This window comes from Pongo pygmaeus, chromosome 11 (genome assembly GCF_028885625.2).
Source record: "Pongo pygmaeus isolate AG05252 chromosome 11, NHGRI_mPonPyg2-v2.0_pri, whole genome shotgun sequence".
In the NCBI taxonomy this organism is placed as follows: domain Eukaryota; kingdom Metazoa; phylum Chordata; class Mammalia; order Primates; family Hominidae; genus Pongo; species Pongo pygmaeus.
In genome coordinates, this window is record NC_072384.2 from 61,942,007 (window position 1) to 61,954,780 (window position 12,774).

The following is a 12,774-nucleotide window of genomic DNA, read 5'->3' on the forward strand; positions in this document are numbered from 1 at the left end:
CCCGTAAAATAATAAGGGAACTAATTATACAGTAAAATTTATTAGAGAGAATTCATGTAATTTGGAAGTATTTATGAAACACACACATACATTAAATAAACCCATATAAACTTATATTGTACAGAGTATTTGGCTCAAGAAAATCACACTGGCATTTCTTGATAAATATGAATTTCACTGAAAAAATAATAAATATTGCTGCTGAGATACCGAGGAATGTTACTGTTTCCTTTGGAACATAGTACTTCTCAGATGTAAAAATACATGTCTGTTTTTAGAAAATCACAAAGTTGGTTTTGATATATTAGTAATGCAGTTTTCAAATCTAGGAAAGGATTAGTTGTAATGAATAGAAGCAGTCTGCTTGGATCCATGGTCACATTTAATTTACATATATTTAATTTATAATTAAACCTTGATAAATTAAACCCAACTCATTCAAATTTTAATTAAGCAGAATTTCCCACCTGCAATCTGTTTTTAACATTAGGGGAAAAAAGGCAAATGAGATTAAAATGAACACAAAAGAGGCTTTTCCTTAAAAGGTTGAGAGAGTATTTGATATTCCAGGACAAATACACTTTCATTCCAACTCTTCCATCACATTCAGAGAGTTGCAAAAAGAAAATGCTACAAGGAGATGTTCAGAATATTGACCTGGAAATGTTGCAAGATGTTTAGACACCAAGCGGTACTTCACCTCCAAGATTTATTCTCCTTATAAGGCATCAGATAAACTAAAACAGTTTACCTTTTAGAGTTTTAGTTTACCTGAAAAAAATGAAAGCTAAAGTACAGTTTTGTCTCTACCAAGTAGAAAAGTCCATGATTTAGTGATTTAAGACTAAGTTTCAAAAACAAAAGTCAAAACAAAAAGGTTACTTAGCTACCCATTAAGTGTAATTTATTGGGTAAAATGTAAGCCTTAATATATGGGTTTTAAAAAGCTGAAATTTTGTAATGGCTCCACAAATGGCATATAAAGAGCCATTTAAAAAGGGAAATGTGGGTTCTAATTTAATGCTATGAATATCCCACACATATACAATGGCTCTATTTCAAAGTTAATTTCACTGAGTACATTTCCATAGACTAGATTAATCTAAACGCAATTAATACATCATCAGCTTTGCAGCATGGATCTCAGGTAATCCTCCATTGGTTAGTCAGAGAGTGTTATTTCTGTGTTTTTGGCAATTCTATTCATGTTTAACTTGACTGTAATAATGAATTGTGTCAGGCGTACTTGAAATTTAAATCTTATATTTATTGTCATATCTCATACCTTTTTATCCCCACATAATGAGTTACCATCCTATTTTTAAAAGGACTTTAAAAGTTAAATAACCCCAAATGAGATACAATATAACTTTTAAATATAACAAAAGATTCAGCTAAAATAGGCAGAGCTGCTTTTTGATAACTGCTAAACTGCTTTAACTAGTTTTCAAAAAAATAATAATCTGACCTGACCACTTAATCAGTCCAGTGTAAATTTGAACCAGCCAGTTTATAGAGAGAACAGGGTTTTATTTTAAGCTATTATGAGAAATGATGGCAGCTAATTATTAGCAAAAGAGCAATCTGGAAAATAAAGTGATTTTATTATCTGTGAAATATTAAAAGTTCAAGATACACACATATATAAGTATATGAGTTTCAAAATCCAAATGGGAGTAATTAAATTATCTGTCATTTTAGAAGTAGAGATTAATAGAACTCTGATCCCATTATGCTTAGTATAGAGAAACGGTGTGTAACACTTTGGTCTGTACAAAAGGAAATATGTCATGTTCCTTTCCAGAAAAGCAGAACTACTCAGTATATAGAAAGCAAAATATACAGCTTTATTTTGGCTTTCAAAGTCATTAAAGTCATTTAAAATGTGGACCCATTCTATCTTTCCAGTCCTTTCTTCCATTAGATTCCTGTGTACCCAGGGCACTCCAGCAAAACAAGACTAAAATTTTTGAGCTGCTGATATCTTTCCATATCCTTAAATCCACAAATCTTTTTCATAAAAAAAGCATGTAGCCAATCAAAGAGGAAAAATAAGTCACTTTTAATGACAGTTATCTTTGTGTGAGTTTGCTCACTGCTTAGGTGACAAACTTCTGATACTAACCTCCCGCATGGGGCAATTGCAATACCTCTTTTAGCAGAAGTATAAATTAGAATGCAAGCAGCAATCTTGGAACTGTGGCTGAAACTGTTTCCATCCCACATAGGCACACAGGCACACCTTCATTTAACATTCAGATGACCACTGTGCTAAGAGCTGGAGACTGAAAGATGGAGAAGACACTGTCCCTGAGATCTTGGAGTTTATAGTCTGTTTGGAGACAGATGTGTGGGAAAATGGGAGTCCCCTTGAGGTCCACTTCACTCAGGGCCCGGGATTGGTGACGGTGCTGATGGAGGAGGTGGGTGGTCTTCACAGAGGATTTTTGGGAAAAGATGGCAGTTGAACTGAGACTGAATAGGAGTCAGAAAAGGACACAGCTAAGGGATGAGGAAGTTGGGAAGGGAAGGACATTACAAGCAGAGGGGACAGAGTGAACAAGGGTAAGAAAGCATAAAATCATGCGTTGTGTGTTGGGGAATTGTAAGCAGCCTTATATTTTGCTAAAGAATAAAATGCCAGAGAAGTAGGGTGGAGAACGGCCATGGAGAGGGCCAGTTCCAGGTTGCTGAAGGTCTAATGTGACAGGATAGGGATCTCAGGCTCTGTGCTTTAGGTCAACCTTCTCATACAGGAATAATATACAGGCTCTTTTTTAAAAGGAAAGACAATTATTGCAGGATTTATATTATTCTTATTTACAATGTTAGATAAATATGTTCAAAAATAAAACCAGATTAGAACTTCTTATGCTTATACCTCTTAATATGACTTGTGGGTTAAATTGTGTACCCTAAAAGGATATGTTGAAGTCATAATTCCCAGTACCTATGAATGTGACTTTATTTGGAAAGAGGGTTTTTGTAGATATAAATCAAGCTAAGATGAGGTCACAGTGGTTTGGGGTGTGCCTTAATCCAATAACTGGTATCCCTATAAGAAGAGAGAAGTTTGGATACAGAGACACAAAGACACACAAGCAGAATGCCATGTGTCATGGGAGCAGATACAGCTGCAAGCCAAGGAATGCTATGGATTGTCCACAGCCACCAGAACCTCAAATAGAGACAGGCACAGGATATATTTTCCCTCAGAACCTCCAGAAGGAAACAACCTTGCCAACATCTTGATTTCAGACTTCTAGACCCCAGAATTGTGCGAAAATAAACTTCTGTTGTCTTAAGCCACTCAGCTTGTGGTAGTTTATTATGGCAGCCCTAAAAAAACTAATACAATGACAAAAAATGAAAACACTTGAAAATAAAATATTTATAAAACCAGTGAGTTCAAACTCTCATTACCAACTCAATATTTGACATTTCTGTAGATCAAAAATGATTGAAACTTGACTATTGTATATGGTTTAATCTAATAGATAAAACATTTTTCTCTATTCTAATCTTAATGTCTTTTTTGAAAAAGTATGTTGTCAGAATAGTATTACCAACTTCAAAGATTTACTTGCTTATCAAGATAATCTAACCTAATTCTTAATGTGAACTCTGTTCCTATCAGGCTTCAAAAGCCAATTTAAATGGTGTTACTTGAAAATTATACAAATGTTTTTCTTTACTTAAGTTTAGCTTTAGGGCATTATTGAATTCTACATTAAGTGATTATCTAAACACATTATCTCTTAGTACTGGGAGTTCATTTGTTACATTCCAATATGCCCATTGATACAGAACCACTGCAATTTGGTATGTATAACAATGGAGTGTGTTTTGACAATGCATTTGTAGAAACCGGTATGGTATCAAATGTTATGGTGCAGGTTCTTTTGACTTCTGCATCATTATGCATGTTTTATGTGACCGCTTAATTGTCTCACGACTTTTAATAGCCAAACAACTTCAAAAAGCTTTATTTATATAGCAAGCATTAGCATCGTGAGGTAAATCCAAATGCAGTCATCATTACTGTAGTCAGGTAGATGGCAGTACTTTGTTATTAGGTAATCATCTTAATGCTTCAGAAGATTCTTATATTTATTGTTTTAAATTTTCACCAAGATGCAGGAATTTTGAAGATTTTCCAGGAAAACTTGTGGGCTTCTGAGAACATTTCTTTCTATGGATATCAGTTTGAGAATTATTAAATATTATTAGGCAGAGGAATCAAGGTGGTCAAGTTTGGTTTTAGACAGATGCATCTGGCAATGGAATGGAGGAAAAATGAAAGAGGATCAAGACCAGATACTTAGAGATCAATTAGGACTTTGGTACACCAGGAGGGAAATAATGGAAGCCTACACTAGGAACCACGTGGCAGAAATTGAGAGGAGGGGATATATTTGAGAAATAAATACATCTCAGGGTATAAAGATGAGGAGTGGAGAAATACTTGTTTCTTTATGGTTCCAATAATAGCAAATCTTATTAGATCCAATCAGGTAATATAAATCTTTGAAGTGTTTGGAATAAAGGAAAGAGCACTAGACCTTAAATTCTACAATCTGTGTTTGAAGTCCAGATACAATTGTTCTGATATGCCATTTAATCTCTAGATCTAGTTCTTTTTTAAAAAAATTTGTGTAATGTAGATAGTAATCTTTGCAAAAACCACCTATCTATCTAGAGCTACCATATAACATCAGATATTTTTTATAAAATTAGTTGGTAAAATGGGAAATGTTTACAGATGCATAAAATATTTTCATTATTGTTTTGAGTTCTAGGGTTATCTGTTGAAATCCTGGTTGAAACAAACCAACTCTATCCAAAATATTTAAAAACTGATTGGATAAAGCTGTACATTGACTGAATATTGATAATATTACAGAATTGTTTTAGTTATCTATTCCTTGTATCAAATCAGACCAAAACATAGTGACCTAAAGTAGTCATTTTGTTATTTATGATTCTATGGATCCAAAATTTAGACAGGTCTTGGCTAGTCAATTTTTCTTCTCCACAGAATGTCAACTGGGGTAATTCAGTGAATTTAGTTGGTGGGGGAGCTTGTGTGGAGAATCCAAGAAGGCTTCATTCACATGTCTAGTACTTTGATGAAGATAGTTGGAAGGCTGGGCTCACCCAAGATGTTGGAATGGCTGGGTCTCTCTCTATATATGTAGATAGATAGTTTGATCAATCAACAGATAAATAGATATGTTCTCTCCTATGGTCTCTTAAGCAGGGTAGTAAGGTATGGTGGCTCAGCACTCCCAAAAGAAGTGGAAACTCCCAGGCTTCTTCAGGTCAAGGTCTAGAACTTCTATAGCCTCACTTTTGCCATATTCTATTGGGAAAAGCAGAAGCAGGCCAGCCCAGATTCATGAAAGTAGGGGAATGGTCTCTACCTCTTGACAGGGAAATGATATGCATGTGGAAGGGAAGGATTCAATCAGCTAGAGTCATCTTGGAGATAAACTATCACAGAAATTATTGACAATTATTGTTTGTAGATATGGAAATGATATTGTAGTTATGTGCTTTTAAAAATAGTCTTTACCTTTTCAGAGTATAGAGTGAAATATTTATAAAAGAAATGTTATAATATTTGGGCTTTGCCTCAGCACAATCAAGAGTTGGGGGAGAAGAAGGAGAGAGTAGGTCTGAATGTTGGCTGTATATTGATTTTTATTGAAACTGGATGATGGATAGTTACTATTATCTCTATTTTTATAATAAACTTAAAATTTTTCAAAATAAACAGGTTAAGAAGAGAATTCTAGAATCTTATTCAGAAATGTCTAAGATAGTTAAGAATGGAGTTTCCTGATTGAAAAAAAGAAATAGGTTTACAAACATCATAGAGGCTTACCTCTGTAAGAATTGAGTTGGTTCCTTATTAGGCAAATTTAGATTCCTGTTTACACAGCAGAATGTTTACTTTGCCTTCTGCATATCTACTTCATATTATGTAGATCTGTGTTCAGTCATACAGACTGCACACAACCCCAATTTTGCCCAACCTTGAACTCTTTGACATCAAGCTTCTGTTAAGTTGGTGGCTGGGAAAATCACGTTCCAAGATAGTCAGACATGCTAACTGCAGAGGTCCATTGCTCTGAGTATACTTAGCTACTTTGCTCATTAAGTTAGATTAAAATACAGCCACATTTCAGAGACTCATCACCTTAGGTCTCTTACTGAAATACTTTTACTTGGCTAGAGTTACATATTAAACCTTCAAGCTTTCATTCTGGATTGAATATATAAGAAGTATATTTTTGCATTTTTCTCACAAAACTGCCACTAAATGTTTACATTGTTTAATATCATTTTAATAAATATTTGCATTACATATTTCTTTTAATATTCATTTCTAGGAAATGGTTGGTCTCTCAAGGAATTTCAAAGTTTCCTCTCTCTGTCTTATTTTATTTCATTTTTATTTCACTTTAAGTTCCAGGATACATGTATAGAACGTGCAGGTTTGTTACATAGGTATACATGTACCATGGTGGTTTGCTGCACCTATCAACCCATCATCTAGATTTTAAGCCCCACATGCATTAGGTATTTGTCCTAATGCTTTCCCTCCCCTTGCCCCCCCACACCTGACAGGCCTCTGTGTGAGTGTGTGTTGTTCCCCTCCCTGTGTCCATGTGTTCTCATTGTTCAACTCCCACTTATAAGTGAGAACATGCAGTGTTTGGTTTTCTGTTCCTGTGTTAGTTTGCTGAGAATGATGGCTTCCAGCATGGTCCGTGTCCCTGCAAAGATATGATCTCATTCTTTTTTATGGCTGCATAGTATTCCATGGTATACATGTGCTACATTGTCTTTATCCAGTCTATCATTGATGGGCATTTGGGTTGGTTCCAAGTCTTTGCTATTGTGAATAGTGCTGCAGTAAACATGTATGTGCATGTGTCTTTATAGTAGAATGATTTATAATACTTTGGGGATATACCCAGTAATGGGATTGCTGGGTCAAATGGTATTTCTGGTTCTAGATTCTTGAGGAATTGCCACACTGTCTTCCACAATGGTTGAACTAATTTACACTCCCACCAACAGTGCAAAAGCATTCCTATTTCTCCACAGCCTCACCAGCATCTTTGTTTCTTGATCTTTTAATAATCTTCATTCTGACTGTCATGAGATGGTATCTCACTGTGGTTTTAATTTGCATTTCTCTAATGATGAGTGATGAAGAGCTTTTTTTCATGTTTCTTGGCCACATAAATGTGTTCTTTTGAGAATGTCTGTTCATATCCTTCACCCACTTTTTGATAGGGTTGTTTTTTCCTTGTAAATTTTAAGTTCCTTGTAGATTCTAGATATTAGACCTTTGTCAGATGGGTAGATTGGAGAAATTTTCTCCCATTCTGTAGGTTGCCTGTTCAGTCTGATGCTAGTTTCTTTTTCTGTGCAGAAGCTGTTTAGTTTAATTAGATACATTTGTACATTTTGGCTTTTGTTGCAATTGCTTTTGGTGTTTCAGTCATGAAGTCTTTGCCCAAGCCTACGTCCTAAATGGCATTGCCTAGGTTTTCTTCTAGAGTTTTTACAGTGTTGGTTTTTACATTTAAGTCTTTAATCCATTTTGAGTTAATTTTTGTATAAGGTGTATCGAAGGGGTCCAAGGTCCAGTTTCAGGTTTCTGCATATGGCTAGCCAGTTTTCCCAGCACTATTTATGAAATAGGGAATCCTTTCCTCATTGCTTTTGTCAGGTTTGTCAAATATCAGCTTGTTGTATATGTGTGGTGATATTTCTGAGGTCCCTGTTCTGTTCCATTGGTCTATATATCTGTTTTGGTACAAGTACCATGCTGTTTTGGTTACTACAGCCGTGTAGTATAGTTTGAAGTCAGGTAGCATGATGCCTCCAGCTTTGTTATTTTTGCTTAGGATTGTCTTGGCTATACCAGCTTTTTTTTTGATTCTATATGAAATTTAAAGTAGATTTTTCTATTTCTGTAAAGAAAGTCAATGGTAGTTTGATGGCAATAGCATTGAATCCATAAATTACTTTGGACAGTATGGCCATTTTCATGATATTGATTCTCCCCATCCATGAGCATGGAATGTTTTTCCATTTGTTTGTGTCCTTTCTTATTTTCTCGAGCAGTGGTTTGTAGTTCTCCTTGAAGAAGTCCTTCACACCCCTTGTAAGTTTTATTCTCTTCGTAGCAATTGTGAACGGAAGTTCATTCATGATTTGGCCCTCTGCTTGTCTATTGTTGGTGTATAGGAATGCTTGTGATTTTTCCACATTGATTTTGTATCCTGAGACTTTGCTGAAGTTGCTTATCAGCTTAAGATGTGTTTCGGCTGAGAAGATGGGGTTTTCTAAATATAGAATCATGTCATCTGTCAAAAGAGACAATCTGACTTCCTCTCTTCCTATTTGAATACCCTTTATTTCTTTCTCTTGCCTGATTGCCCTGGCCAGAACTTCCAATACTATCTTGAATAGGAGTGGTGAGAGAGGGCATCCTTGTCTTCTGTCAGTTTCCACAGGGAATGCTGCCTGCATTTGCCTATTCAGTATGATATTGGCTATGGGTTTGTCATAAATAGCTCTTATTAGTTTGAGATATATTCCATCAATGTCTAGTTTATTGAGAGTTTTTAACATGTAAGGATGTTGAATTTTATCAAAGGCCTTTCCTGCATCTACTGAGATGATGTGAATTTTGTCATTGGTTCTGTTTACATGATGGATTATGTTTATTGATTTGCATATGTTGAACCAGCCTTGCGTCCCAGGGATGAAGCCGACTTGGTCATGGTGGATAAACTTTTTGATGCCCTGCTGGATTTGGTTTGACAGTATTTTATAGAGGATTTTTGCATCAATGTTCATCAGGGATATTGGACTGAAGTTTTCTCTTTTGTGTGTGTGTGTCTCCGCCGGGTTTTGGTATCAGGATGATTCTGGCCTCATAAAATGAGTCAGGGAGGAGTCCCTCTTTTTCTGTTGTTTGGAATAGTTTCAGAAGGAATGGTACCAGCTCCTCTTTGTACCTCTCATAGAATTCAGCTGTAAATCTGTCTGGTCCTGGGCTTTTTGTGGTTGGTAGGCTATTAATTACTGCCTCAATTTCAGAACCTGTTATCAGTTTATTCAGGGATTTGATTTCTTACTGGTTGAGTCTTGGGAGGGTGTATGTGTCCAGGAATTTATCCATTTCTTCTAGATTTTCTAGTTTATTTGCATAGAGGTGTTTATATTATTCTCTGATGGTGGTTTGTATTTCTGTAGGGTCAGTGGTGACATCCCCTTTACCATTTTTTTTATTGTGTCTATTTGATTCTTCTCTTTTCTTCTTTATTAGTCTAGCTAGTGGTCTATCTATTTTGTTAATCCTTTCAAAAAGCCGGCTCCTGAATTCATTGATTTTTTGAAGGGTTTTTCGTGTCTCGATCTCCTTCAGTTCTGTTCTTATCTTAGTTATTTCTTGTCTTCTGCTAGCTTTTGAATTTGTTTGCTCTTGCTTCTCTAGTTCTTTTAATTGTGATGTTAGGGTGTTGATTTGAGATCTTCCCAGCTTTCTGATGTGGGCATTTAGTGCTATAAATTTCCCTCTTAACACTGTTTTAGCTGTGTCCCAGAGATTCTGGTACGTTGTCTCTTTGTTCTCATTGGTTTCAAAGAACTTCTTGATTTCTGCCTTAATTTCTTTCTCTACGCAGAAGTCATTCAGGAGCAGGTTGTTCAATTTCCATGTAGTTGTGCGGTTTTGAGTAATTTCTTAATCCTGAGTTCTAATTTGATTGGACTTTGGTTATATTTTATAATGTTATAATTTCCATAATACATAATGGAAATTATAATTTATACATTATACAAATTATAATTTATACATTCTTTATATAATTTCCATTCTTTTGCATTTGCTGAGGAGTGTTTTACTTGCAATTATGTGGTTGATTTTAGAATAAGTGTCATGTGGCGCTGAGAAGAATGTATATTCTACTGATTTGGGGTGGAGAGTTCTGTAGACATCTATTACGTCCACTTGATCCAGAGCTGAGTTCAAGTCCTGAATATCCTTGTTAATTTTGTGTCTCGATCTGTCTAATATTGAGAGTGGGGTGTTAAAGTCTCCCACTACTATCACGAGGGAGTCTAAGTCTCTTTGTAGGTCTCTAAGAACTTGTTTTATGAATCTGGGTGCTCTTTTATTGGGTGCATATATATTTAGGATAGTTAGGTCTTCTTGTTGCATTGATCCCTTTACCGTTATGTAATGCCCTTCTTTGTCTTTTCTGATCTTTGTTGGTTTAAAGTCTGTTTTATCAGAGACTAGGATTGCAAACCCCTGCTTTTTTTGCTTCCATTTGCTTGTTAAATATTCCTCCATACTCCCTCTCTCTTTCCTTTTTTAATAAGACAGTAGGTTATTTAGTTAATTGTCTCTTTTTTTTCTTCTTGCAGAAAACTGAGTTTAGAATTACAGAATTATTATTCCTGCTTCCCTTTAAATTGTTCGAATTGGTCAATTTCAATTTTAATGACCTAAACGCAAATGTATTTTTGTAAGGTCAACTCCTATCTCTTTGAAAGTCACAAATAAGTTAAAACGAATCAAGGCAGTGCTTTGGAGCCATCCTTTCTGAAAATGAAGCATTAACAAAGTAAATGTTTTAACAACATGAATAGGATTCTAAGAAGCCAATGACTAAAAAGGAAAAAAGCTGCTACACAGTCTTACATTTCCTTAAGAAAGCCAACTTCTCCCACACATTTGAGAAATAACATACTTCAGGAAGATAAAACATGATTAATTGAACTATTACAAGGATTTTCTTTTAAGAGAGAGAGAAGAAAATAAGGAATAAAAAAAGGGAAACTCCATGGCCTCCAGAAAGATTTACATTTTCTCTTTTCTCAAACCACTAATTAAGCATACAGTTTAATACAGCCTAAAATGTAGTTTTCTTTACCAAATACAATTTTTCTTCATGCTAGTACACTGCTATTTGTTTAACCTCTAACAGTTAAGTGTTATATAAAACCAAAACTTTTATATGAAACAGCACTATTTATTCAATGAAGATCTACTGTGAAAATTTTGTGTGAACACCAGGATTAATAACTACTCTTCACTTTCAAAAAGTGCAATAGGGAACGATTAAGCTTTCCAAAAGATTATATAGTACTTTTGGAAGCTGTTAAACGCCATGCTGAGGTGTTGGTTGAAGCTGCTCATCTGTTATTTATCCTTTACTCGGGACTTGCACTTAACTAATAGGCTAGCTGTATTTTTATCTATCACAAAGAGCACTCAGTAACAAAATGAATCAGATAGATTATATAGCATCGGGAAGGACCTAAACTCCCCAGGCTTTTCAGCACAGGATTTGTGAAAAACAGCCAAACCTGAGTAATTATCACTGAAACCAGCAATCTCATTGATGATTACCTATTCAAATTATAAGATGGAAAAGCATCACACAATAAATCAAAGATGTCACATAGGAAGTCATTTTTTAATTGAATAAAATATTAAAATTAGGTAGTAGAATCACTGCAGCGTTCTGTATTTAAATGATTTTGCAAGGCTTAGATTAAAATAGATATTTGGCTGTGTGCGTGCGTGTGTGTGTGTGTGTGTGTGTGTGTGTGTGTTGGGTGGAGTAGGGATGATAGTATAATTGGAGTCATTTAGATTCAGGTTCAGCTAAGTGTTGTTTACTGTTTTGTTTTGTATATTAGCTATATATGCTAATATGAAAAATATCTGCTTCATAAAATATGTACGTGTCTCAGAATGTAAGAGAAATAGGTTGAATATCTTAAACACTTATAATATTTACAAATTACTTCAAATATATGCATATTAAAAAATACAGTTTCTTCCAGAGCCATAAACTCAACTCCAAGCCACCCACCAGCAACATAATGCCTCTTGGTTTTGTCTCGCAGCTCCTACGCCATATGCATTTGAGGGACTTGTGGCCCCAACGTGTAGCTGATACCAGATGGTCTCTAGTCTAATGCTTGTTTCCTTGCCTCCCCTCCCCTCTTACCTGTCTCTTGAAAACTACATATGGATTCTTCCCTCCATTTTCTTTATCTTTGTCTTAAAGTTGCTTTCATTTAGAAAAAATGTAAAATTCAAGAGAAGAAACACTTAGCATACTAGCTCATGAGTAAGAGTTTTACAAATGTTTCTCAAAAGCACAGATGACAGAGGAACCAGGTGAGAAATGGGAGAGGGAATTAGATGTTTGACTGGGACGATGTGAGGTAGAGGCATAGATGCCAACAGGAGGATGTGTTCGGCAGGCAGTTAGGTCTGAGCCGGGGCAACATAGTGAGACCTTGTTTCCACAAAAAATACAAAACAATTAGTTGGGCGTGATGGCATATGCCTGTGGTCTCAGGTACTTGGGAGTCTGAGCTGGGAGGACTGCTTGAGCCCAAGGAGTTTGAGGCTGCAGTGAGCCAAGATTGCACCACTGCATTCCAGTCTGGGCAACAAGTGAGATTCTATCTCAAAATAATAATAATAATAATAATAATAATAATAATAATAATAATAAATAATAATAATAATAATATAAAGGAGGTCTGGAATAGAGCTCTCATGTTGTTGGAGCTAGAGATTTTATCTTGCAGAAGCAATGGCTGAAGATCTGGAAAGTGGATTAATTTTCCAAAAGAGTACAAAAAGAGATAGTATACATGAAGAAATAACTAAAATGTGGGAAGCATAAAAAAGGCATAACCAGTATTCCTAGGGCTTAG

The 12,774-nt window shown here is 35.3% G+C and overlaps 1 protein-coding gene across 4 annotated transcripts in view; it reads right to left on the reverse strand.

Moving 5' to 3' along the window:
- KCNH7 (potassium voltage-gated channel subfamily H member 7) overlaps positions 1-12,774 on the reverse strand; it is a 494,352-nt gene that overhangs the window by 96,473 nt on the left and 385,105 nt on the right. The window lies entirely within an intron of this gene.